Below are 25,289 nucleotides of genomic sequence, written 5' to 3' on the forward strand. Positions count from 1 at the left end.
AGGGAGATTCACTCTGTGTCTGACCACGTGAAAGTGTGATGGGACCGTTTGGATGGAGATTCACTCTGTGTCTGACCCCGCACTTTTGTGATGGGACGGTGTGGATGGAGATTCACTCTGTGTCAGACCCCGGGAGTGTGTCATGGGACGGTGTGGAGGAAGATTCACTTTGTTTCTGACCCCGGGAGTTTTTGATGGAAATGTGTGGATGCAGATTCACTCTAAATCTGACCACGGAATTTGCGATTTGACGGAGTGGAGGGAGTTTCAATCTGTGTCTGACATCGGCAATGTGTGATGTGACGGTTTGGATGGAGATTCACTCTGTGTCTGACCCCGGGCTTTTGTGATGGGACGGTGAGGATGGAGATTCACTCTGTGTCTGACCCCGGGCTTTTGTGATGGGACGGTGAGGAGGGAGATTCAATATCTGTCTGACCCAGGGCTTTTGTGATGGGACGGTGTGGAGTGAGATTCACTCTGTGTCTGACCCCGGGCTTTTGTGATGGGACGGTGAGTAGGGAGATTCACTCTGTGTCTGACCCCGTGAGTTCGTGATGGGCCGGTGTGGATGGAGATTCCCTCTGTGTCTGACCCCGGGAGTGTGTGATGGGACGGTGTGTTTGGAAATTCACTCTGTGTCTGACCCCGGGAGTGTGTGATGGGTCGGTGAGGAGGGAGATTCACTCTGTGTCTGACCACGGGAACGTGTGATGGGACGGATTGGATGCAGATTCACTCTGTGCCTGACGCCGGGAGTGTGTGATGGGACGGTGAGGAGGGAGATTTACTCTTTGTCTGACCCCGGGAGTTTGTGATGGAAAGGTGTGGATGCAGATTCACTCTATGTCTGACCACTGGAATTTGTGATGGGATGATGTGGAAGGAGATTCACTCTGTGTCTGACCACGGCATTGTGTGATGGGACGGTTTGGATGGAGGTTCACTCTGTGTCTGACCCCAAGCTTTTGTGATGGGTTTGTGTGGAGGGAGATTCACGCTGTGTCTGACCCCGGGAGATTGTGATGGGACGGTTTGGATGGGGATTCACTCTGTGTCTGACCGCGGGGAAGTGTTAAGGGGCGTTTTGGATGTAGATTCACTCTGTGTCTGACCCCGGGCTTTTGTGATGGGACGGTGTGGATGGAGATTCACTCTGTGTCTGACCCAGGGAAAGTATGATGGGACGGTTTGGATGGACATTCACTTTGTGTCTGACCCCGGGTTTTTGTGATGGGATGGTCTGGATGGAGATTCACTCTATGTCTGACCCCGGGAAAGTGTGATGGGACGGTGTGGATGGAGATTCACTCTGTGTCAGACCCCGGGAGAGTGTGATGGGACGGTGTGGAGGGAGATTCACTCTGTTTCTGACCCCGGGAGTTTGTGATGGGACGGTGTGTTTGGAAATTCACTCTGTGTCTGACCACGTGAAAGTGTGATGGGACCGTTTGGATGGAGATTCACTCTGTGTCTGACCCCGCACTTTTGTGATGGGACAGTGTGGATGTAGATTCACTCTGTGTCTGACCCCGGGCTTTTGTGATGGGACGGTGTGGATGGAGATTCACTCTGTGTCTGACCCAGGGAAAGTATGATGGGACGGTTTGGATGGACATTCACTTTGTGTCTGACCCCGGGTTTTTGTGATGGGAAGGTCTGGATGGAGATTCACTCTATGTCTGACCACGGCAATGTGTGATGGAAAGGTGTGGATGCAGTTTCACTCTATGTCTGACCCCTGGAATTTGTGATGGGTTGGTGTGGAAGGAGATTCACTCTGTGTCTGACCCCGGGCAATGTGTGATGGGACGGTTTGGATGCAGGTTCACTGAGTGTCTGACCCCAGGCTTTTGTGATAGGATTGTGAGGAGGGAGATTCACTCTGTGTCTGACCACGTGAAAGTGTGATGGGACCGTTTGGATGGAGATTCACTCTGTGTCTGACCCCGCACTTTTGTGATGGGACAGTGTGGATGGAGATTCACTCTGTGTCTGACCCCGCACTTTTGTGATGGGACGGTGTGGATGGAGATTCCCTCTGTGTCAGACCCCGGGAGTGTGTGATGGGACGGTGTGGAGGAAGATTCACTTTGTTTCTGACCCCGGGAGTTTTTGATGGAAATGTGTGGATGCAGATTCACTCTAAATCTGACCACGGAATTTGCGATTTGACGGGGTGGAGGGAGTATCAATCTGTGTCTGACATCGGCAATGTGTGATGGGACGTTTGGATGGAGATTCACTCTGTGTCTGACCCCGGGCTTTTGTGATGGGACGGTGTGGATGGAGATTCCCTCTGTGTCAGACCCCGGGAGTGTGTGATGGGACGGTGTGGAGGAAGATTCACTTTGTTTCTGACCCCGGGAGTTTTTGATGGAAATGTGTGGATGCAGATTCACTCTAAATCTGACCACGGAATTTGCGATTTGACGGGGTGGAGGGAGTTTCAATCTGTGTCTGACATCGGCAATGTGTGATGGGACGGTTTGGATGGAGATTCACTCTGTGTCTGACCCCGGGCTTTTGTGATGGGACGGTGAGGATGGAGATTCACTCTGTGTCTGACCCCGGGCTTTTGTGATGGGACGGTGAGGAGGGAGATTCAATATCTGTCTGACCCCGGGCTTTTGTGATGGGACGGTGTGGAGTGAGATTCACTCTGTGTCTGACCCCGGGAACGTGTGATGTGACGGTTTGGATGCAGATTCACTCTGTGTCTGACCCCGGGCTTTTGTGATGGGACGGTGAGGATGGAGATTCACTCTGTGTCTGACCCCGGGCTTTTGTGATGGGACGGTGAGGAGGGAGATTCAATATCTGTCTGACCCAGGGCTTTTGTGATGGGACGGTGTGGAGTGAGATTCACTCTGTGTCTGACCCCGGGCTTTTGTGATGGGACAGTGAGTAGGGAGATTCACTCTGTGTCTGACCCCGTGAGTTCGTGATGGGCCGGTGTGGATGGAGATTCCATCTGTGTCTGACCCCGGGAGTGAGTGATGGGACGGTGTGTTTGGAAATTCACTCTGTGTCTGACCCCGGGAGTGTGTGATGGGTCGGTGAGGAGGGAGATTCACTCTGTGTCTGACCACGGGAACGTGTGATGGGACGGATTGGATGCAGATTCACTCTGTGCCTGACGCCGGGAGTGTGTGATGGGACGGTGAGGAGGGAGATTTACTCTTTGTCTGACCCCGGGAGTTTGTGATGGAAAGGTGTGGATGCAGATTCACTCTATGTCTGACCACTGGAATTTGTGATGGGATGATGTGGAAGGAGATTCACTCTGTGTCTGACCAAGGCATTGTGTGATGGGACGGTTTGGATGGAGGTTCACTCAGTGTCTGACCCCAGGCTTTTGTGATGGGTTTGTGTGGAGGGAGATTCACGCTGTGTCTGACCCCGGGAGATTGTGATGGGACGGTTTGGATGGGGATTCACTCTGTGTCTGACCGCGGGGAAGTGTTAAGGGGCGTTTTGGATGTAGATTCACTCTGTGTCTGACCCCGGGCTTTTGTGATGGGACGGTTTGGATGGAGATTCACTCTGTGTCTGACCCCGGGTTTTGTGATGGGACGGTGTGGATGGAGATTCCCTCTGTGTCAGACCCCGGGAGTGTGTGATGGGACGGTGTGGAGGAAGATTCACTTTGTTTCTGATCCCGGGAGTTTTTGATGGAAATGTGCGGATGCAGATTCACTCTAAATCTGACCACGGAATTTGCGATTTGACGGGGTGGAGGGAGTTTCAATCTGTGTCTGACATCGGCAATGTGTGATGGGACGGTTTGGATGGAGATTCACTCTGTGTCTGACCCCGGGCTTTTGTGATGGGACGGTGAGGATGGAGATTCACTCTGTGTCTGACCCCGGGCTTTTGTGATGGGACGGTGAGGAGGGAGATTCAATATCTGTCTGACCCCGGGCTTTTGTGATGGGATGGTGTGGAGTGAGATTCACTCTGTGTCTGACCCCGGGAACGTGTGATGGGACGGTGTGGATGCAGATTCACTCTGTGTCTGACCCCGGGCTTTTGTGATGGGACGGTGAGGATGGAGATTCACTCTGTGTCTGACCCCGGGCTTTTGTGATGGGACGGTGAGGAGGGAGATTCAATATCTGTCTGACCCAGGGCTTTTGTGATGGGACGGTGTGGAGTGAGATTCACTCTGTGTCTGACCCCGGGCTTTTGTGATGGGACAGTGAGTAGGGAGATTCACTCTGTGTCTGACCCCGTGAGTTCGTGATGGGCCGGTGTGGATGGAGATTCCCTCTGTGTCTGACCCCGGGAGTGTGTGATGGGACGGTGTGTTTGGAAATTCACTCTGTGTCTGACCCCGGGAGTGTGTGATGGGTCGGTGAGGAGGGAGATTCACTCTGTGTCTGACCACGGGAACTTGTGATGGGACGGATTGGATGCAGATTCACTCGGTGCCTGACGCCGGGAGTGTGTGATGGGACGGTGAGGAGGGAGATTTATTCTTTGTCTGACCCCGGGAGTTTGTGATGGAAAGGTGTGGATGCAGATTCACTCTATGTCTGACCACTGGAATTTGTGATGGGATGATGTGGAAAGAGATTCACTCTGTGTCTGACCACGGCATTGTGTGATGGGACGGTTTGGATGGAGGTTCACTCAGTGTCTGACCCCAGGCTTTTGTGATGGGTTTGTGTGGAGGGAGATTCACGCTGTGTCTGACCCCGGGAGATTGTGATGGTACGGTGTGGATGGGGATTCACTCTGTGTCTGACCGCGGGGAAGTGTTAAGGGGCGTTTTGGATGTAGATTCACTCTGTGTCTGACCCCGGGCTTTTGTGATGGGACGGTGTGGATGGAGATTCACTCTGTGTCTGACCCAGGGAAAGTATGATGGGACGGTTTGGATGGACATTCACTTTGTGTCTGACCCCGGGTTTTTGTGATGGGAAGGTCTGGATGGAGATTCACTCTATGTCTGACCCCGGGAAAGTGTGATGGGACGGTGTGGATGGAGATTCACTCTGTGTCAGACCCCGGGAGAGTGTGATGGGACGGTGTGGAGGGAGATTCACTCTGTTTCTGACCCCGGGAGTTTGTGATGGGACGGTGTGTTTGGAAATTCACTCTGTGTCTGACCACGTGAAAGTGTGATGGGACCGTTTGGATGGAGATTCACTCTGTGTCTGACCCCGCACTTTTGTGATGGGACAGTGTGGATGTAGATTCACTCTGTGTCTGACCCCGGGCTTTTGTGATGGGACGGTGTGGATGGAGATTCACTCTGTGTCTGACCCAGGGAAAGTATGATGGGACGGTTTGGATGGACATTCACTTTGTGTCTGACCCCGGGTTTTTGTGATGGGAAGGTCTGGATGGAGATTCACTCTATGTCTGACCACGGCAATGTGTGATGGAAAGGTGTGGATGCAGTTTCACTCTATGTCTGACCCCTGGAATTTGTGATGGGTTGGTGTGGAAGGAGATTCACTCTGTGTCTGACCCCGGGCAATGTGTGATGGGACGGTTTGGATGCAGGTTCACTGAGTGTCTGACCCCGGGCTTTTGTGATAGGATTGTGTGGAGGGAGATTCACTCTGTGTCTGACCCCGCACTTTTGTGATGGGACGGTGTGGATGGAGATTCCCTCTGTGTCAGACCCCGGGAGTGTGTGATGGAAATGTGTGGATGCAGATTCACTCTAAATCTGACCACGGAATTTGCGATTTGACGGGGTGGAGGGAGTTTCAATCTGTGTCTGACATCGGCAATGTGTGATGGGACGGTTTGGATGGAGATTCACTCTGTGTCTGACCCCGGGCTTTTGTGATGGGACGGTGTGGATGGAGATTCCCTCTGTGTCAGACCCCGGGAGTGTGTGATGGGACGGTGTGGAGGAAGATTCACTTTGTTTCTGACCCCGAGAGTTTTTGATGGAAATGTGTGGATGCAGATTCACTCTAAATCTGACCACGGAATTTGCGATTTGACGGGGTGGAGGGAGTTTCAATCTGTGTCTGACATCGGCAATGTGTGATGGGACGGTTTGGATGGAGATTCACTCTGTGTCTGACCCCGGGCTTTTGTGATGGGACGGTGAGGATGGAGATTCACTCTGTGTCTGACCCCGGGCTTTTGTGATGGGACGGTGAGGAGGGAGATTCAATATCTGTCTGACCCCGGGCTTTTGTGATGGGACGGTGTGGAGTGAGATTCACTCTGTGTCTGACCCCGGGAACGTGTGATGGGACGGTTTGGATGCAGATTCACTCTGTTCCTGACGCCGGGAGTGTGTGATGGGACGGTGAGGAGGGAGATTTACTCTTTGTCTGACCCCGGGAGTTTGTGATGGAAAGGTGTGGATGCAGATTCACTCTATGTCTGACCCCTGGAATTTGTGATGGGATGGTGTGGAAGGAGATTCACTCAGTGTCTGACCCCGGGCTTTTGTGATGGGATTGTGTGGAGGGAGATTCACTCTGTGTCTGACCCCGGGAGTTTGTGATGGACGGTGTGGATGGAGATTCACTCTATGTCTCACCCCTGGAATTTGTGATGGGATGGTGTGGAGGGAGATTCAATCTGTGTCTGACATCGGCAATGTGTGATGGGACGGTTTGGATGGAGATTCACTCTGTGTCTGACCCCGGGCTTATGTGATGGGACGGTGAGGAGGGAGATTCACTCTGTGTCTGACCACGGGCTTTTGTGATGGGACGGTGAGGAGGCAGATTCACTCTGTGTCTGACCCCTTGAATTTGTGATAGGATGGTGTGGAAGGAGATTCACTCTGTGTCTGACCCCGGCAATGTGTGATGAGACGGTTTGGATGGAGGTTCACTCAGTGTCTGACACCGAGGGGTTTAAGATGGGACGGTGTGGATGGAGATTCACTCTGTGTCTTACCCCGGGAATGTGTGATGGGACAGTTTGGATGGAGATTCACTCTGTGACTGACCCGGGCTTTTGTGATGGGACGGTGAAGAGGGAGATTCACTCTGTGTCTGACCCCGGTCTATTGTGATGGGACGGTGTGGAGGGAGATTCACACTGTGTCTGACCCCGGGAGATTGTGATGGGACGGTGTGATTGGAAATTCACTCTGTGTCTGACCCCGGGTGTGTGTGTTGGGACGGTGAGGAGGGAGATTCACTCTGTGTCTGACCCCGGGAACGTGTGATGGGACGGTTTGGATGCAGATTCACTCTGTTCCTGACGCCGGTAGTGTGTGATGGGACGGTGAGGAGGGAGATATACTCTTTGTCTGACCCCGGGAGTTTGTGATGGAAAAGTGTGGATGCAGATTCACTCTATGTCTGACCCCTGGAATTTGTGATGGGATGGTGTGGAAGGAGATTCACTCAGTGTCTGTCCCCGGGATTTTGTGATGGGATTGTGTGGAGGGAGATTCACTCTGTGTCTTACCCCGTGAGTTTGTGATGGACGGTGTGGATGGAGATTCACTCTATGTCTCACCCCTGGAATTTGTGATGGGATGGTGTGGAAGGAAATTCACTCTGTGTCTGACCACGGCAATGTGTGATGGAAAGGTGTGGATGCAGATTCACTCTATGTCTGACCCCTGGAATTTGTGATGGGTTGGTGTGGAAGGAGATTCACTCTGTGTCTGACCCCGGGCAATGTGTGATGGGACGGTTTGGATGCAGGTTCACTGAGTGTCTGACCCCGGGCTTTTGTGATAGGATTGTGTGGAGGGAGATTCACTCTGTTTCTGACCACGTGAAAGTGTGATGGGACCGTTTGGATGGAGATTCACTCTGTGTCTGACCCCGCACTTTTGTGATGGGACAGTGTGGATGGAGATTCACTCTGTGTCTGACCCCGCACTTTTGTGATGGGACGGTGTGGATGGAGATTCACTCTGTGTCAGACCCCGGGAGTGTGTGATGGGACGGTGTGGAGGAAGATTCACTTTGTTTCTGACCCCGGGAGTTTTTGATGGAAATGTGTGGATGCAGATTCACTCTAAATCTGACCACGGAATTTGCGATTTGACGGGGTGGAGGGAGTTTCAATCTGTGTCTGACATCGGCAATGTGTGATGTGACGGTTTGGATGGGGATTCACTCTGTGTCCGACCCCGGGCTTTTGTGATGGGACGGTGAGGATGGAGATTCACTCTGTGTCTGACCCCGGGCTTTTGTGATGGGACGGTGAGGAGGGAGATTCAATATCTTTCTGACCCCGGGCTTTTGTGATGGGACGGTGTGGAGTGAGATTCACTCTGTGTCTGACCCCGGGCTTTTGTGATGGGACGGTGAGTAGGGAGATTCACTCTGTGTCTGACCCCGTGAGTTCGTGATGGGCCGGTGTGGATGGAGATTCCCTCTGTGTCTGACCCCGGGAGTGTGTGATGGGACGGTGTGTTTGGAAATTCACTCTGTGTCTGACCCCGGGAGTGTGTGATGGGTCGGTGAGGAGGGAGATTCACTCTGTGTCTGACCACGGGAACGTGTGATGGGACGGATTGGATGCAGATTCACTCTGTGCCTGACGCCGGGAGTGTGTGATGGGACGGTGAGGAGGGAGATTTACTCTTTGTCTGACCCCGGGAGTTTGTGATGGAAAGGTGTGGATGCAGATTCACTCTATGTCTGACCACTGGAATTTGTGATGGGATGATGTGGAAGGAGATTCACTCTGTGTCTGACCACGGCATTGTGTGATGGGACGGTTTGGATGGAGGTTCACTCAGTGTCTGACCCCAGGCTTTTGTGATGGGTTTGTGTGGAGGGAGATTCACGCTGTGTCTGACCCCGGGAGATTGTGATGGGACGGTTTGGATGGGGATTCACTCTGTGTCTGACCGCGGGGAAGTGTTAAGGGGCGTTTTGGATGTAGATTCACTCTGTGTCTGACCCCGGGCTTTTGTGATGGGACGGTGTGGATGGAGATTCACTCTGTGTCTGACCCAGGGAAAGTATGATGGGACGGTTTGGATGGACATTCACTTTGTGTCTGACCCCGGGTTTTTGTGATGGGAAGGTCTGGATGGAGATTCACTCTGTGTCTGACCCCGGGAGTTTGTGATTGGACGGTGTGGATGGAGATTCACTCTGTGTCTGACCCCGGGAATGTGTGATGGGACGGTGTGGATGGAGATTCACTCTGTGTCAGACCCCGGGAGAGTGTGATGGGACGGTGTGGAGGGAGATTCACTCTGTTCCTGACCCCGGGAGTTTGTGATGGAAATGTGTGGTTGCAGATTCACTCTATGTCTGACCACGGAATTTGTGAATGGACGGTGTGGAGGGAGTTTCAATCTGTGTCTGACCCCTTGAGTTTGTGATGGGCCGTTGTGTATGGAGATTCACTTTGTGTCTCACCCAGGGTTTTTGTGATGGGCCGGTGTTAATGGAGATTCACCTTGTGTCTGACCCCGCCAGTGTGTGATGGGACGGTGATGAGGGAGATTCATTCTGTGTCTGACCCAGGGAATGTGTGATGGGACGGTTTGGATGCAGATTCACTCTGTGTCTGATCCCGGGCTTTTGTGATGGGACGGTGAGGAGGGAGATTCAATATCTGTCTGACCCCTGGCTTTTGTGATGGGACGGTGTGGAGGGAGATTCACTCTGTGTCTGACCCCTTGAGTTTGTGATGGGCCGGTGTGTATGGAGATTCACTTTGTGTCTGACCCCGGGTTTTTGTGATGGGCCGGTGTGGATGGAGATTCACTCTGTGTCTGACCCAGGGAAAGTATGATGGGACGGTTTGGATGGACATTCACTTTGTGTCTGACCCCGGGTTTTTGTGATGGGAAGGTCTGGATGGAGATTCACTCTGTGTCTGATCCCGGGCTTTTGTGATGGGACGGTGAGGAGGGAGATTCAATATCTGTCTGACCCCGGGCTTTTGTGATGGGACGGTGTGGAGGGAGATTCACTCTGTGTCTGACCCAGGGTTTTTGTGATAGGCCGGTGTTAATGGAGATTCACCTTGTGTCGGACCCCGCCAGTGTGTGATGGGTCGTTGATGAGGGAGATTCACTCTGTGTCTGACCCAGGGAATGTGTGATGGGATGGTTTGGATGCAGATTCACTCTGTGTCTGACCCCGGGCTTTTGTGATGGGACGGTGAGGAGGGAGATTCAATATATGTCTGACCCCGGGCTTTTGTGATGGGACGGTGTGGATGGAGATTCACTCTGAGTCTGACCCAGGGAAAGTATGATGGGACGGTTTGGATGGACATTCACTTTGTGTCTGACCCCGGGTTTTTGTGATGGGAAGGTCTGGATGGAGATTCACTCTGTGTCTGACCCCGGGAGTTTGTGATGGGACGGTGTGGATGGAGATTCACTCTGTGTCTGACCCCGGGAAAGTGTGATGGGACGGTGTGGATGGAGATTCACTCTGTGTCAGACCCCGGGAGAGTGTGATGGGACGGTGTGGAGGGAGATTCACTCTGTTTCTGACCCCGGGAGTTTGTGATTGAAATGTGAGGTTGCAGATTCACTCTATGTCTGACCACGGAATTTGTGAATGGACGGTGTGGAGGGAGTTTCAATCTGTGTCTGACATCGGCAATGTGTGATGGGACGGTTTGGATGGAGATTCACTCTGTGTCTGACCCCGGGCTTTTGTGATGGAACGGTGAGGAGGGAGATTCACTCTGTGTCTGACCCCGGGCTTTTGTGATGGGACGGTGAGGAGGGAGATTCAATATCTGTCTGACCCCGGGCTTTTGTGATGGGACGGTGTGGAGGGAGATTCACTCTGTGTCTGACCCCTTGAGTTTGTGATGGGCCGGTGTGTATGGAGATTCACTTTGTGTCTGACCCAGGGTTTTTGTGATGGGCCGGTGTTAATGGAGATTCACCTTGTGTCTGACCCCGCCAGTGTGTGATGGGACGGTGATGAGGGAGATTCACTCTGTGTCTGACCCAGGGAATGTGTGATGGGACGGTTTGGATGCAGTTTCACTCTGTGTCTGAACCCGGGCTTTTGTGATGGGACGGTGAGGAGGGAGATTCAATATCTGTCTGACCCCGGGCTTTTGTGATGGGACGGTGTGGTGGGAGATTCACTCTGTGTCTGACCCCGGGCTTTTGTGATGGGACGGTGAGTAGGGAGATTCACTCTGTGTCTGACCCCGTGAGTTCGTGATGGGCCGGTGTGGGTGGAGATTCCCTCTGTGTCTGACCCCGGGAGTGTGTGATGGGACGGTGTGTTTGGAAATTCACTCTGTGTCTGACCCGGGGAGTGTGTGATGGGTCGGTGAGGAGGGAGATTCACTCTGTGTCTGACCACGGGAACGTGTGATGGGACGGATTGGATGCAGATTCACTCTGTGCCTGTCGCCGGGATTGTGTGATGGGACGGTGAGGAGGGAGATTTACTCTTTGTCTGACCCCGGGAGTTTGTGATGGAAAGGTGTGGATGCAGATTCACTCTATGTCTGACCACTGGAATTTGTGATGGGATGATGTGGAAGGAGATTCACTCTGTGTCTGACCACGGCATTGTGTGATGGGACGGTTTAGATGGAGGTTCACTCAGTGTCTGACCCCAGGCTTTTGTGATGGGTTTGTGTGGAGGGAGATTCACTCTGTGTCTGACCCCGGGAGATTGTGATGGGACGGTTTGGATGGGGATTCACTCTGTGTCTGACCGCGGGGAAGTGTTAAGGGGCGTTTTGGATGTAGATTCACTCTGTGTCTGACCCCGGGCTTTTGTGATGGGAAGGTCTGAATGGAGATTCACTCTGTGTCTGACCCCGGGAGTTTGTGATGGGACGGTGTGGATGGAGATTCACTCTGTGTCTGACCCCGGGAATGTGTGATGGGACGGTGTGGATGGAGATTCACTCTGTGTCAGACCCCGGGAGAGTGTGATGGGACGGTGTGGAGGGAGATTCACTCTGTTCCTGACCCCGGGAGTTTGTGATGGAAATGTGTGGTTGCAGATTCACTCTATGTCTGACCACGGAATTTGTGAATGGACGGTGTGGAGGGAGTTTCAATCTGTGTCTGACATCGGCAATGTGTGAGGGGACGGTTTGGATGGAGATTCACTCTGTGTCTGACCCCGGGCTTTTGTGATGGGTCGGTGTGGAGGGAGATTCACTCTGTGTCTGACCCCTTGAGTTTGTGATGTGCCGGTGTGTATGGAGATTCACTTTGTGTCTGACCCCGGGTTTTTGTGATGGGAAGGTCTGGATGGAGATTCACTCTGTGTCTGACCCCGGGAGTTTGTGATGGGACGGTGTGGATGGAGATTCACTCTGTGTCTGACCCCGGGAAAGTGTGATGGGACGGTGTGGATGGAGATTCACTCTGTGTCAGACCCCGGGAGAGTGTGATGGGACGGTGTGGAGGGAGATTCACTCTGTTTCTGACCCCGGGAGTTTGTGATTGAAATGTGAGGTTGCAGATTCACTCTATGTCTGACCACGGAATTTGTGAATGGACGGTGTGGAGGGAGTTTCAATCTGTGTCTGACATCGGCAATGTGTGATGGGACGGTTTGTATGGAGATTCACTCTGTGTCTGACCCCGGGCTTTTGTGATGGAACGGTGAGGAGGGAGATTCACTCTGTGTCTGACCCCGGGCTTTTGTGATGGGACGGTGAGGAGGGAGATTCAATATCTGTCTGACCCCGGGCTTTTGTGATGGGACGGTGTGGAGGGAGATTCACTCTGTGTCTGACCCCTTGAGTTTGTGATGGGCCGGTGTGTATGGAGATTCACTTTGTGTCTGACCCAGGGTTTTTGTGATGGGCCGGTGTTAATGGAGATTCACCTTGTGTCTGACCCCGCCAGTGTGTGATGGGACGGTGATGAGGGAGATTCACTCTGTGTCTGACCCAGGGAATGTGTGATGGGACGGTTTGGATGCAGTTTCACTCTGTGTCTGAACCCGGGCTTTTGTGATGGGACGGTGAGGAGGGAGATTCAATATCTGTCTGACCCCGGGCTTTTGTGATGGGACGGTGTGGAGGGAGATTCACTCTGTGTCTGACCCCGGGCTTTTGTGATGGGACGGTGAGTAGGGAGATTCACTCTGTGTCTGACCCCGTGAGTTCGTGATGGGCCGGTGTGGGTGGAGATTCCCTCTGTGTCTGACCCCGGGAGTGTGTGATGGGACGGTGTGTTTGGAAATTCACTCTGTGTCTGACCCCGGGAGTGTGTGATGGGTCGGTGAGGAGGGAGATTCACTCTGTGTCTGACCACGGGAACGTGTGATGGGACGGATTGGATGCAGATTCACTCTGTGCCTGTCGCCGGGATTGTGTGATGGGACGGTGAGGAGGGAGATTTACTCTTTGTCTGACCCCGGGAGTTTGTGATGGAAAGGTGTGGATGCAGATTCACTCTATGTCTGACCACTGGAATTTGTGATGGGATGATGTGGAAGGAGATTCACTCTGTGTCTGACCACGGCATTGTGTGATGGGACGGTTTAGATGGAGGTTCACTCAGTGTCTGACCCCAGGCTTTTGTGATGGGTTTGTGTGGAGGGAGATTCACTCTGTGTCTGACCCCGGGAGATTGTGATGGGACGGTTTGGATGGGGATTCACTCTGTGTCTGACCGCGGGGAAGTGTTAAGGGGCGTTTTGGATGTAGATTCACTCTGTGTCTGACCCCGGGCTTTTGTGATGGGAAGGTCTGAATGGAGATTCACTCTGTGTCTGACCCCGGGAGTTTGTGATGGGACGGTGTGGATGGAGATTCACTCTGTGTCTGACCCCGGGAATGTGTGATGGGACGGTGTGGATGGAGATTCACTCTGTGTCAGACCCCGGGAGAGTGTGATGGGACGGTGTGGAGGGAGATTCACTCTGTTCCTGACCCCGGGAGTTTGTGATGGAAATGTGTGGTTGCAGATTCACTCTATGTCTGACCACGGAATTTGTGAATGGACGGTGTGGAGGGAGTTTCAATCTGTGTCTGACATCGGCAATGTGTGAGGGGACGGTTTGGATGGAGATTCACTCTGTGTCTGACCCCGGGCTTTTGTGATGGGTCGGTGTGGAGGGAGATTCACTCTGTGTCTGACCCCTTGAGTTTGTGATGTGCCGGTGTGTATGGAGATTCACTTTGTGTCTGACCCAGGGTTTTTGTGATGGGCCGGTGTTAATGGAGATTCACCTTGTGTCTGACCCCGCCAGTGTGTGATGGGACGGTGATGAGGGAGATTCACTCTGTGTCTGACCCAGGGAATGTGTGATGGGACGGTTTGGATGCAGATTCACTCTGTGTCTGACCCCGGGCTTTTGTGATGGGACGGTGAGGAGGGAGATTCAATATCTGTCTGACCCCTGGCTTTTGTGATGGGACGGTGTGGAGGGAGATTCACTCTGTGTCTGACCCCTTGAGTTTGTGATGGGCCGGTGTGTATGGAGATTCACTTTGTGTCTGACCCCGGGTTTTTGTGATGGGTCGGTGTGGATGGAGATTCACTCTGAGTCTGACCCAGGGAAAGTATGATGGGACGGTTAGGATGGACATTCACTTTGTGTCTGACCCCGGGTTTTTGTGATGGGAAGGTCTGGATGGAGATTCACTCTGTGTCTGTCCCCGGGCTTTTGTGATGGGACGGTGAGGAGGGAGATTCAATATCTGTCTGACCCCGGGCTTTTGTGATGGGACGGTGTGGAGGGAGATTCACTCTGTGTCTGACCCCTAGAGTTTGTGATGGGCCGGTGTGTATGGAGATTCACTTTGTGTCTGACCCAGGGTTTTTGTGATGGGCCGGTGTTAATGGAGATTCACCTTGTGTCTGACCCCGCCAGTGTGTGATGGGACGGTGATGAGGGAGATTCACTCTGTGTCTGACCCAGGGAATGTGTGATGGGACGGTTTGGATGCAGTTTCACTCTGTGTCTGAACCCGGGCTTTTGTGATGGGACGGTGAGGAGGGAGATTCAATATCTGTCTGACCCCGGGCTTTTGTGATGGGACGGTGTGGAGGGAGATTCACTCTGTGTCTGACCCCGGGCTTTTGTGATGGGACGGTGAGTAGGGAGATTCACTCTGTGTCTGACCCCGTGAGTTCGTGATGGGCCGGTGTGGATGGAGATTCCCTCTGTGTCTGACCCCGGGAGTGTGTGATGGGACGGTGTGTTTGGAAATTCACTCTGTGTCTGACCCCGGGAGTGTGTGATGGGTCGGTGAGGAGGGAGATTCACTCTGTGTCTGACCACGGGAACGTGTGATGGGACGGATTGGATGCAGATTCACTCTATGTCTGACCACTGGAATTTGTGATGGGATGATGTGGACGGAGATTCACTCTGTGTCTGACCACGGCATTGTGTGATGGGACGGTTTGGATGGAGGTTCACTCAGTGTCTGACCCCAGGCTTTTGTGATGGGTTTGTGTGGAGGGAGATTCACTCTGTGTCTGACCCCGGGAGATTGTGATGGGACGGTTTGGATGGGGATTCACTCTGTGTCTGACCGCGGGGAAGTGTTAAGGGGCGTTTTGGATGTAGATTCACTCTGTGTCTGACCCCGGGCTTTTGTGATGGGAAGGTCGGAATGGAGATTCACTCTGTGTCTGACCCCGTGAGTTTGTGATGGGACGGGGTGGATGGAGATTCACTCTGTGTCTGACCCCTGGAATGTGTGATGGGACGGTGTGGATGGAGATACACTCTGTGTCAGACCCCGGGAGAGTGTGATGGGACGGTGTGGAGGGAGATTCACTCTGTTTCTGACCCCGGGAGTTTGTGATGGAAATGTGTGGTTGCAGATTCACTCTATGTCTGACCACGGAATTTGTGAATGGACGGTGTGGAGGGAGTTTCAATCTGTGTCTGACATCGGCAATGTGTGATGGGACGGTTTGGATGGAGATTCACTCTGTGTCTGACCCCGGGCTTTTGTGATGGAACGGTGAGGAGGGAGATTCAATCTGTGTCTGACCCCGGGCTTTTGTGATGGGACGGTGAGGAGGGAGATTCAATATCTGTCTGACCCCGGGCTTTTGTGATGGGACGGTTTGGATGGGGATTCACTCTGTGTCTGACCGCGGGGAAGTGTTAAGGGGCGTTTTGGATGTAGATTCACTCTGTGTCTGACCCCGGGCTTTTGTGATGGGAAGGTCGGAATGGAGATTCACTCTGTGTCTGACCCCGGGAGTTTGTGATGGGACGGGGTGGATGGAGATTCACTCTGTGTCTGACCCCTGGAATGTGTGATGGGACGGTGTGGATGGAGATACACTCTGTGTCAGACCCCGGGAGAGTGTGATGGGACGGTGTGGAGGGAGATTCAATATCTGTCTGACCCCGGGCTTTTGTGATGGGACGGTGTGGAGGGAGATTCACTCTGTGTCTGACCCCTTGAGTTTGTGATGGGCCGGTGTGTATGGAGATTCACTTTGTGTCTGACCCAGGGTTTTTGTGATGGGCCGGTGTTAATGGAGATTCACCTTGTGTCTGACCCCGCTAGTGTGTGATGGGACGGTGATGAGGGAGATTCACTCTGTGTCTGACCCAGGGAATGTGTGATGGGACGGTTTGGATGCAGATTCACTCTGTGTCTGACCCCGGGCTTTTGTGATGGGACGGTGAGGAGGGCGATTCAATATCTCTCTGACCCCGGGCTTTTGTGATGGGACGGTGTGGAGGGAGATTCACTCTGTGTCTGACCCCTTGAGTTTGTGATGGGCCGGTGTGTATGGAGATTCACTTTGTGACTGACCCCGGGTTTTTTGATGGGCCGGTGTGGATGGAGATTCACTGTCGGTCTGACCCCGGGAGTGTGTGATTGGACGGTGATGAGGGAGATTCACTCTGTGTCTGACCCAGGGAACGTGTGATGGGACGGTTTGGATGCAGATTCACTCTGTGTCTGACCCCGGGAGTCTGTGATGGGACGATGAGAAGGGAGCTTTACTCTTTGTCTGACCCCGGGAGTATGTGATGGAAAGGTGTGGATGCAGATTCACTCTATGTCTGACCCCTGGAATTTGTGATAGGATGGTGTGGAAGGAGATTCACTCTGTGTCTGAACCCGGCAATGTGTGATGGGACGGTGTGGATGGAGATTCACTCTGTGTCTTACCCCGGGAATGTGTGATGGGACAGTTTGGATGGAGATTCACTCTGTGACTGCCCCGGGCTTTTGTGATTGGACGGTGAAGAGGTAGATTCACTCTGTGTCTGACCCCGGGAACGTGTGATGGGACGGTTTGGATGGAGGTTCACTCTGAGTCTGACCCCAGGAGTGTGTGATGGGACGGTGAAGAGGGAGATTCACTCTGTGTCAGACCCCGGGAACGTGTGATGGGACGGTTTGGATGGAGATTCAATCTCTATCTGACCCCGGGCTTTTCTGATGGGCCGGTGTGTATGGAGATTCACTTTGTGTCTGACCCCGGTCTATTGTGATGGGACGGTGTGGAGGGAGATTCACACTGTGTCTGACCCCGGGAGTTTGTGCTGGGACCGTGAGGAGGGAGATTCACTCTGTGTCTGACCCCGGGAACGTGTGATGGGACGGTTTGGATGCAGATTCACTCCATGTCTGACCCCTGGAATTTGTGATGGGATGGTGTGGAAGGAGATTCACTCAGTGTCTGACCCCGGGCTTTTGTGATGGGATTGTGTGGAGGGAGATTCACTCTGTGTCTGACCTCGGGAGTTTGTGATGGACGGTGTGGATGGAAATTCACTCTATGTCTCACCCCTGGAATTTGTGATGGGATGGTGTGGAGGGAGTTTCAATCTGTGTCTGACATCAGCAATGTGTGATGGGACGGATTGGATGGAGATTCACTCTGTGTCTGACCCCGGGCTTTTGTGATGGGACGGTGAGGAGGCAGATTCACTCTGTGTCTGACCCCAGGAATTTGTGATAGGATGGTGTGGAAGGAGATTCACTCTGTGTCTGACCCCGGCAATGTGTGATGAGACGGTATGGATGGAGGTTCACTCAGTGTCTGACCCCGAGGGGTTTAAGATGGGACGGTGTGGATGGAGATTCACTCGGTGTCTTACCCCGGGAATGTTTGATGGGACAGTTTGGATGGAGATTCACTCTGTGACTGACCCGGGCTTTTGTGATGGGACGGTGAAGAGGGAGATTCACTCTGTGTCTGACCCCGGGGACGTGTGATGGGACGGTTTGGATGGAGGTTCACTCTGAGTCTGACCCCAGGAGTGTGTGATGGGACGGTGAAGAGGGAGATTCACTCTGTGTCAGACCCCGGGAAAGTGTGATGGGACGGTTTGGATGGAGATTCAATCTCTATCTGACCCCGGGCTTTTCTGATGGGACGGTGTGGAGGGAGATTCACTTTGTGTCTGACCCCGGTCTATTGTGATGGGACGGTGTGGAGGGAGATTCACACTGAGTCTGACCCCGGGAGTTTGTGATGGGACGGTGTGATTGGAAATTCACTCTGTGTCTGACCCCGGGAGTGTGTGTTGGGACGGTGAGGAGGGATATTCACTCTGTGTCTGACCCCGGGAGTTTGTGATGGACGGTTTGGATGGAGATTCACTCTATGTCTCACCCCTTGAATTTGTGATGGGATGGTGTGGAAGGAGATTCACTCTGTGTCTGACCACGGCAATGTGTGATGGAAAGGTGTGGATGCAGTTTCACTCTATGTCTTACCCCTGGAATTTGTGATGGGATGGTGTGGAGGGAGATTCACTCTGTGTCTGACCCCGTGAAAGTGTGATGGGCCCGTTTGGATGGAGATTCACTCTGTGTCTGACCCCGCACTTTTGTGATGGGACAGTGTGGATGGAGATTCACTCTGTGTCTGACCCCGCACTTTTGTGATGGGACGGTGTGGATGGATATTCACACTGTTTCTGACCCCGGGAGTGTGTGATGGGACGGTGTGGAGGGAGATTCACTCTGTTTCTGACCCCGGGAGTTTGTGATGGAAATGTGTGGATGCAGATTCACTCTATGTCTGACCACGGAATTTGTGATTGGACGGGGTGGAGGGAGTTTCAATCTGTGTCTGACATCGGCAATGTGTGATGGGACGGTTTGGATTGAGATTCACTCTGTGTCTGACCCCGGGCTTTTGTGATGGAACGGTGAGGAGGGAGATTCACTCTGTGTCTGACGCCGGGCTTTTGTGATGGGACGGTGAGGAGGGAGATTCAATATCTGTCTGACCCCGGGCTTTTGTGATGGGACGGTGTGGAGGGAAATTCACTCTGTGTCTGACCCCTTGAGTTTGTGATGGTCCGGTGTGTATGGAGATTCACTTTGTGTCTGACCCCGGGTTTTTGTGATGGGCCGGTGTTAATGGAGATTCACCTTGTGTCTGACCCCGCCAGTGTGTGATGGGACGGTGATGAGGGAGATTCACTCTGTGTCTGACCCAGGGAATGTGTGATGGGACGGTTTGGATGCAGATTCACTCTGTGTCTGACCCCGGGAGTCTTGATGGGACGGTGAGAAGGGAGCTTTACTCTTTGTCTGACCCCGGGAGTTTGTGATGGAAAGGTGTGGATGCAGATTCACTCTATGTCTGAGCCCTGGAATTTGTGATGGGCCGGTGTGGATTGAGATGCACTCTGTGTCTGACCCCGGGAGTATGTGATGGAAAGTTGTGGATGCAGATTCACTCTATGTCTGACCCCTGGAATTTGTGATAGGATGGTGTGGAAGGAGATTCACTCTGTGTCTGACCCCGTCAATGAGTGATGAGACGGTTTGTATGGAGGTTCTCTCAGTGTCTGACCCCGAGGGGTTTAAGATGGGACGGTGTGGATGGAGATTCACTCTGTGACTGACCCGGGCTTTTGTGATGGGACGGTGAAGTGGGAGATTCACTCTGTGTCTGACCCCGGGAACGTTTGATGGGACGGTTTGGATGAAGGTTCACTCTGAGTCTGACCCCAGGAGTGTGTGATGGGACGGTGAAGAGGGAGATTCACTCTGTGTCAGACCCCGGGAAAGTGTGATGGGACGGTTTGAATGGAGATTCAATCTCTATCTGACCCCGGGCTTTTCTGATGGGACGGTGTTGAGGGAGATTCACTCTGTGTCTGACCGCGTGAGTTTGTGATGGGCCGGTGTGTATGGAGATTCACTTTATGTCTGACCCCGGTCTATTGTGATGGGACGGTGTGGAGGGAGATTCACTCTGTGTCTGACGCCGGGCTTTTGTGATGGGACGGTGAGGAGGGAGATTCAATATCTGTCTGACCCCGGGCTTTTGTGATGGGACGGTGTGGAGGGAAATTCACTCTGTGTCTGACCCCTTGAGTTTGTGATGGTCCGGTGTGTATGGAGATTCACTTTGTGTCTGACCCCGGGTTTTTGTGATGGGCCGGTGTTAATGGAGATTCACCTTGTGTCTGACCCCGCCAGTGTGTGATGGGACGGTGATGAGGGAGATTCACTCTGTGTCTGACCCAGGGAATGTGTGATGGGACGGTTTGGATGCAGATTCACTCTGTGTCTGACCCCGGGAGTCTTGATGGGACGGTGAGAAGGGAGCTTTACTCTTTGTCTGACCCCGGGAGTTTGTGATGGAAAGGTGTGGATGCAGATTCACTCTATGTCTGAGCCCTGGAATTTGTGATGGGCCGGTGTGGATTGAGATGCACTCTCTGTCTGACCCCGGGAGTATGTGATGGAAAGTTGTGGATGCAGATTCACTCTATGTCTGACCCCTGGAATTTGTGATAGGATGGTGTGGAAGGAGATTCACTCTGTGTCTGACCCCGTCAATGAGTGATGAGACGGTTTGGATGGAGGTTCTCTCAGTGTCTGACCCCGAGGGGTTTAAGATGGGACGGTGTGGATGGAGATTCACTCTGTGACTGACCCGGGCTTTTGTGATGGGACGGTGAAGTGGGAGATTCACTCTGTGTCTGACCCCGGGAACGTTTGATGGGACGGTTTGGATGAAGGTTCACTCTGAGTCTGACCCCAGGAGTGTGTGATGGGACGGTGAAGAGGGAGATTCACTCTGTGTCTGACCGCGTGAGTTTGTGATGGGCCGGTGTGTATGGAGATTCACTTTATGTCTGACCCCGGTCTATTGTGATGGGACGGTGTGGAGGGAGATTCACTCTGTGTCTGACGCCGGGCTTTTGTGATGGGACGGTGAGGAGGGAGATTCAATATCTGTCTGACCCCGGGCTTTTGTGATGGGACGGTGTGGAGGGAAATTCACTCTGTGTCTGACCCCTTGAGTTTGTGATGGTCCGGTGTGTATGGAGATTCACTTTGTGTCTGACCCCGGGTTTTTGTGATGGGCCGGTGTTAATGGAGATTCACCTTGTGTCTGACCCCGCCAGTGTGTGATGGGACGGTGATGAGGGAGATTCACTCTGTGTCTGACCCAGGGAATGTGTGATGGGACGGTTTGGATGCAGATTCACTCTGTGTCTGACCCCGGGAGTCTTGATGGGACGGTGAGAAGGGAGCTTTACTCTTTGTCTGACCCCGGGAGTTTGTGATGGAAAGGTGTGGATGCAGATTCACTCTATGTCTGAGCCCTGGAATTTGTGATGGGCCGGTGTGGATTGAGATGCACTCTGTGTCTGACCCCGGGAGTATGTGATGGAAAGTTGTGGATGCAGATTCACTCTATGTCTGACCCCTGGAATTTGTGATAGGATGGTGTGGAAGGAGATTCACTCTGTGTCTGACCCCGTCAATGAGTGATGAGACGGTTTGGATGGAGGTTCTCTCAGTGTCTGACCCCGAGGGGTTTAAGATGGGACGGTGTGGATGGAGATTCACTCTGTGACTGACCCGGGCTTTTGTGATGGGACGGTGAAGTGGGAGATTCACTCTGTGTCTGACCCCGGGAACGTTTGATGGGACGGTTTGGATGAAGGTTCACTCTGAGTCTGACCCCAGGAGTGTGTGATGGGACGGTGAAGAGGGAGATTCACTCTGTGTCAGACCCCGGGAAAGTGTGATGGGACGGTTTGAATGGAGATTCAATCTCTATCTGACCCCGGGCTTTTCTGATGGGACGGTGTTGAGGGAGATTCACTCTGTGTCTGACCGCGTGAGTTTGTGATGGGCCGGTGTGTATGGAGATTCACTTTATGTCTGACCCCGGTCTATTGTGATGGGACGGTGTGGAGGGAGATTCATACTGTGTCTGACCCCGGGATTTTGTGATGGGATGGTGTGTTTGGAAATTCACTCTGTGTCTGAACCCGGGAGTGTGTGATGGGACGGTGAGGAGGGAGATTCACTCTGTTTCTGACCCGTGGAACGTGTGATGGGACGGTTTGGATGCAGATTCCCTCTGTTCCTGACGCCGGGAGTGTGTGATGGGACGGTTTGGATGGAGATTCAATCTCTATCTGAACCCGGGCTTTTCTGATGGGACGGTGTGGAGGGAGATTCACTCTGTGTCTGACCCCGTGAGTTTGTGATGGTCCGGTGTGTATGGAGATTCACTTTATGTCTGACCCCGGTCTATTGTGATGGGACGGTGTGGAGGGAGATTCATACTGTGTCTGACCCCGGGATTTTGTGATGGGACGGTGTGTTTGGAAATTCACTCTGTGTCTGAACCCGGGAGTGTGTGATGGGACGGTGAGGAGGGAGATTCACTCTGTTTCTGACCCCGGGAACGTGTGATGGGACGGTTTGGATGCAGATTCCCTCTGTTCCTGACGCCGGGAGTGTGTGATGGGACGGTGAGGAGGGAGATTTACTCTTTGTCTGACTTCGGGAGTTTGTGATGGAAAGGTGTGGATGCAGATTCACTGTATGTCTGACCCCTGGAATTTGTGATGGGATGGTGTGGAAGGAGATTCACTCTGTGTCTGATCCCCGGCAATGTGTGATGGGACGGTTTGGATGGAGGTTCACTCAGTGCCTGACCCCGGGCTTTTGTGATGGGATTGTGTGAAGGGAGATTCACTCTGTGTCTGACCCCGGGATATTGTGATGGGACGGTGTGGATGGAGATTCACTCTATGTCTCACCCCGGGAAATTTTTATGGGACGTTTTGGATGGAGATTCACTCTGTGTCTGACCCCGGGCTTATGTTATGGGACGGTGTGGATGGAGATTCACCCTGTGTCTGACCCCGTGAAAGTGTGTTGGGACGATTTGGATGGAGATTCACTCTGTGTCTGACCCCGGGCTTTTGTGATGGGAAGGTGTGGATGGAGATTCACTCTGTGTCTGACCCCGGGAAAGTATGATGGGCCGGTGTGTATGGAGATTCACTTCCTCTCTGACCCCGGGTTTTTGTGATGGTCCGGTGTGGATGGTGATTCACTCTGTGTCTGACCCCGGGAGTTTGTGATGGGACGGTGTGGATGGAGATTCACTCTGTGTCTGACCCCGGGAAATTGTGACGGGAAGGTTTGGATGGAGATTCACTCTGTGTCTGACCCCGGGCTTTTGTGATGGGACGGTGTGGATGGAGATTCACTCTGAGTCTGACTTTGAGATTCACCACAACCCCAAATCGACCGACACCAACAAATTAATATGCACCCATTTGCGCCGACCCCTACCTAATCCTGATCTAATCCCCAATCGTCAGGCACCCGTGTGCACCCCAGATTCATACTGACATCCTGTGCACCCATATTGGTGTGCACCCCAGATTCATACTGACATCCTGTGCACCCATATTCCTAAGCTTGTGCAACCTCCCAATCAGAAAGCACCATCAAATACGGATGTGGTTCCAAATCCACCGATCAATGTGCTCACGTCCTCGCGGAAACTCTCCTAAAGAGTCCAGATCTGTATGTACCCCCAAATCCGCTATTTCCACAAAATCTGTTCGTATCGCAAATCAGTTGCCACCCATATATGCCGAAGCAGCCCTAAATCTGCGCAAACCCAAAATCGGTGCGCTCCCTAAACCCGCTGACACCCGAGATGCATAATGGATTATCCCAGACAAGCAAACATTTCAATCAATTCAGAAAATGACCATCTCCAGGTTAGAAAGCCAAAATCCTTTTGCAGATCGGCGAAACACCCAAATCTGCGTGTCAACCCAAATCCGTGTGCAGCCCATATTGAAGACTACACTCTTAATATCTGATGACTAAAATCCGTCCGCACCCCCAAATCTGCGCACATCCTCAAATACGAGAGCACCCCACAGGCATATTAGATGACCCAAACACAAAATGGCTGTCTTAACGGAAAAAACCACTACGTATCCCAAAATCCCAACGTCCGTCACCAAATCGATATGCACTCACAAAAACGTGGAGACTCACATATTCGCTAACTACCCTAAATTTGCTATCCCCAAAAAGGTGCGCACCCCGATATCGGAGCACTCCCCTAAAACAGTTTGCAACCCTTTATTAGAAAACGCTCCTAAATCCATTCACAACCCCAGATCCTTATGAACCACAAGACCGTGTACAACCCATATTTGACGACAAAAAATAAAATTGCGCAATCGCCAATTCAGTGCGAACCCGAAACCCACGGACTCCGCCACTTGTACATCAGATTTTCCCTGAGTAACAATCAATAAAAGCAATTGAGAAAATGGCAGCCTCGACATTAATAATCCGCACGCAAATTTTGATCCGTCAACTCACCAAATCTATGTGTATCCCATGATCGAAAAGGCAGCCCAGATCAGCGAATATCACCAAATCCATGTGCATCGTTAAATTGGTGCGCATCACCAAATCCATGCGCAGCCCAAACACGCTGAAACCCCCACATTCATTTGTGGGGCTCGTTCTACACAGATTTTGTCATCTTGTGAAAGTCTGAAATTATTATGTTGAGATAATCGAATTAGCGGGTGTGTGTCCACGGTTTTGAAGTTGTGGGGATCTATTTGCATTTGGAGTTGCACACGGATTTCTCACGTATTTGGGGTGTCTGCGGTTTGGAGCTGTGCCGAAGCTCAAAGTTGTTTCATTTAGATCACGTGAATAATAAATTTAATTAGAAATTTGACATGAAGTATTTTAAATGTATCTCCTCTGCGATAATCTAATGTGCAAGTGTCTTTCTCCGCGGGTATGATATTCACATGAATTTTAGGGTAGGCTCCTAGTTGAGGTGGTGTACATATTTGAGGTGTACATGGATTTGGGATTGTGTACATGTAAACACGGATATGGGCTGAGATAAAGATTTGGCCGTGTTGGTGGATCAGAAGTTGCACATGAATTTTGGGCTGTGTGCGGGTTTTAATATCGAGGCATCTATTTTCTGAATTCTTGAAAGGATTTTAAACTGCATGTCAGGATGTTAGCGTTTTTGGGGTGCGCACTGAATTGAGTCGTGCAGATATTGGGCAGTGTCTGCGAATAAGGGGTGCACACTGCTATGGTGAGAGTTTGGATTTTGGGATTGCGCACGGATTTAAAGTTGAATCCTCAAATGAAGGGGT

This window comes from Hemitrygon akajei, unplaced genomic scaffold, assembly GCF_048418815.1.
Source record: "Hemitrygon akajei unplaced genomic scaffold, sHemAka1.3 Scf000066, whole genome shotgun sequence".
Lineage (NCBI taxonomy): Eukaryota > Metazoa > Chordata > Chondrichthyes > Myliobatiformes > Dasyatidae > Hemitrygon > Hemitrygon akajei.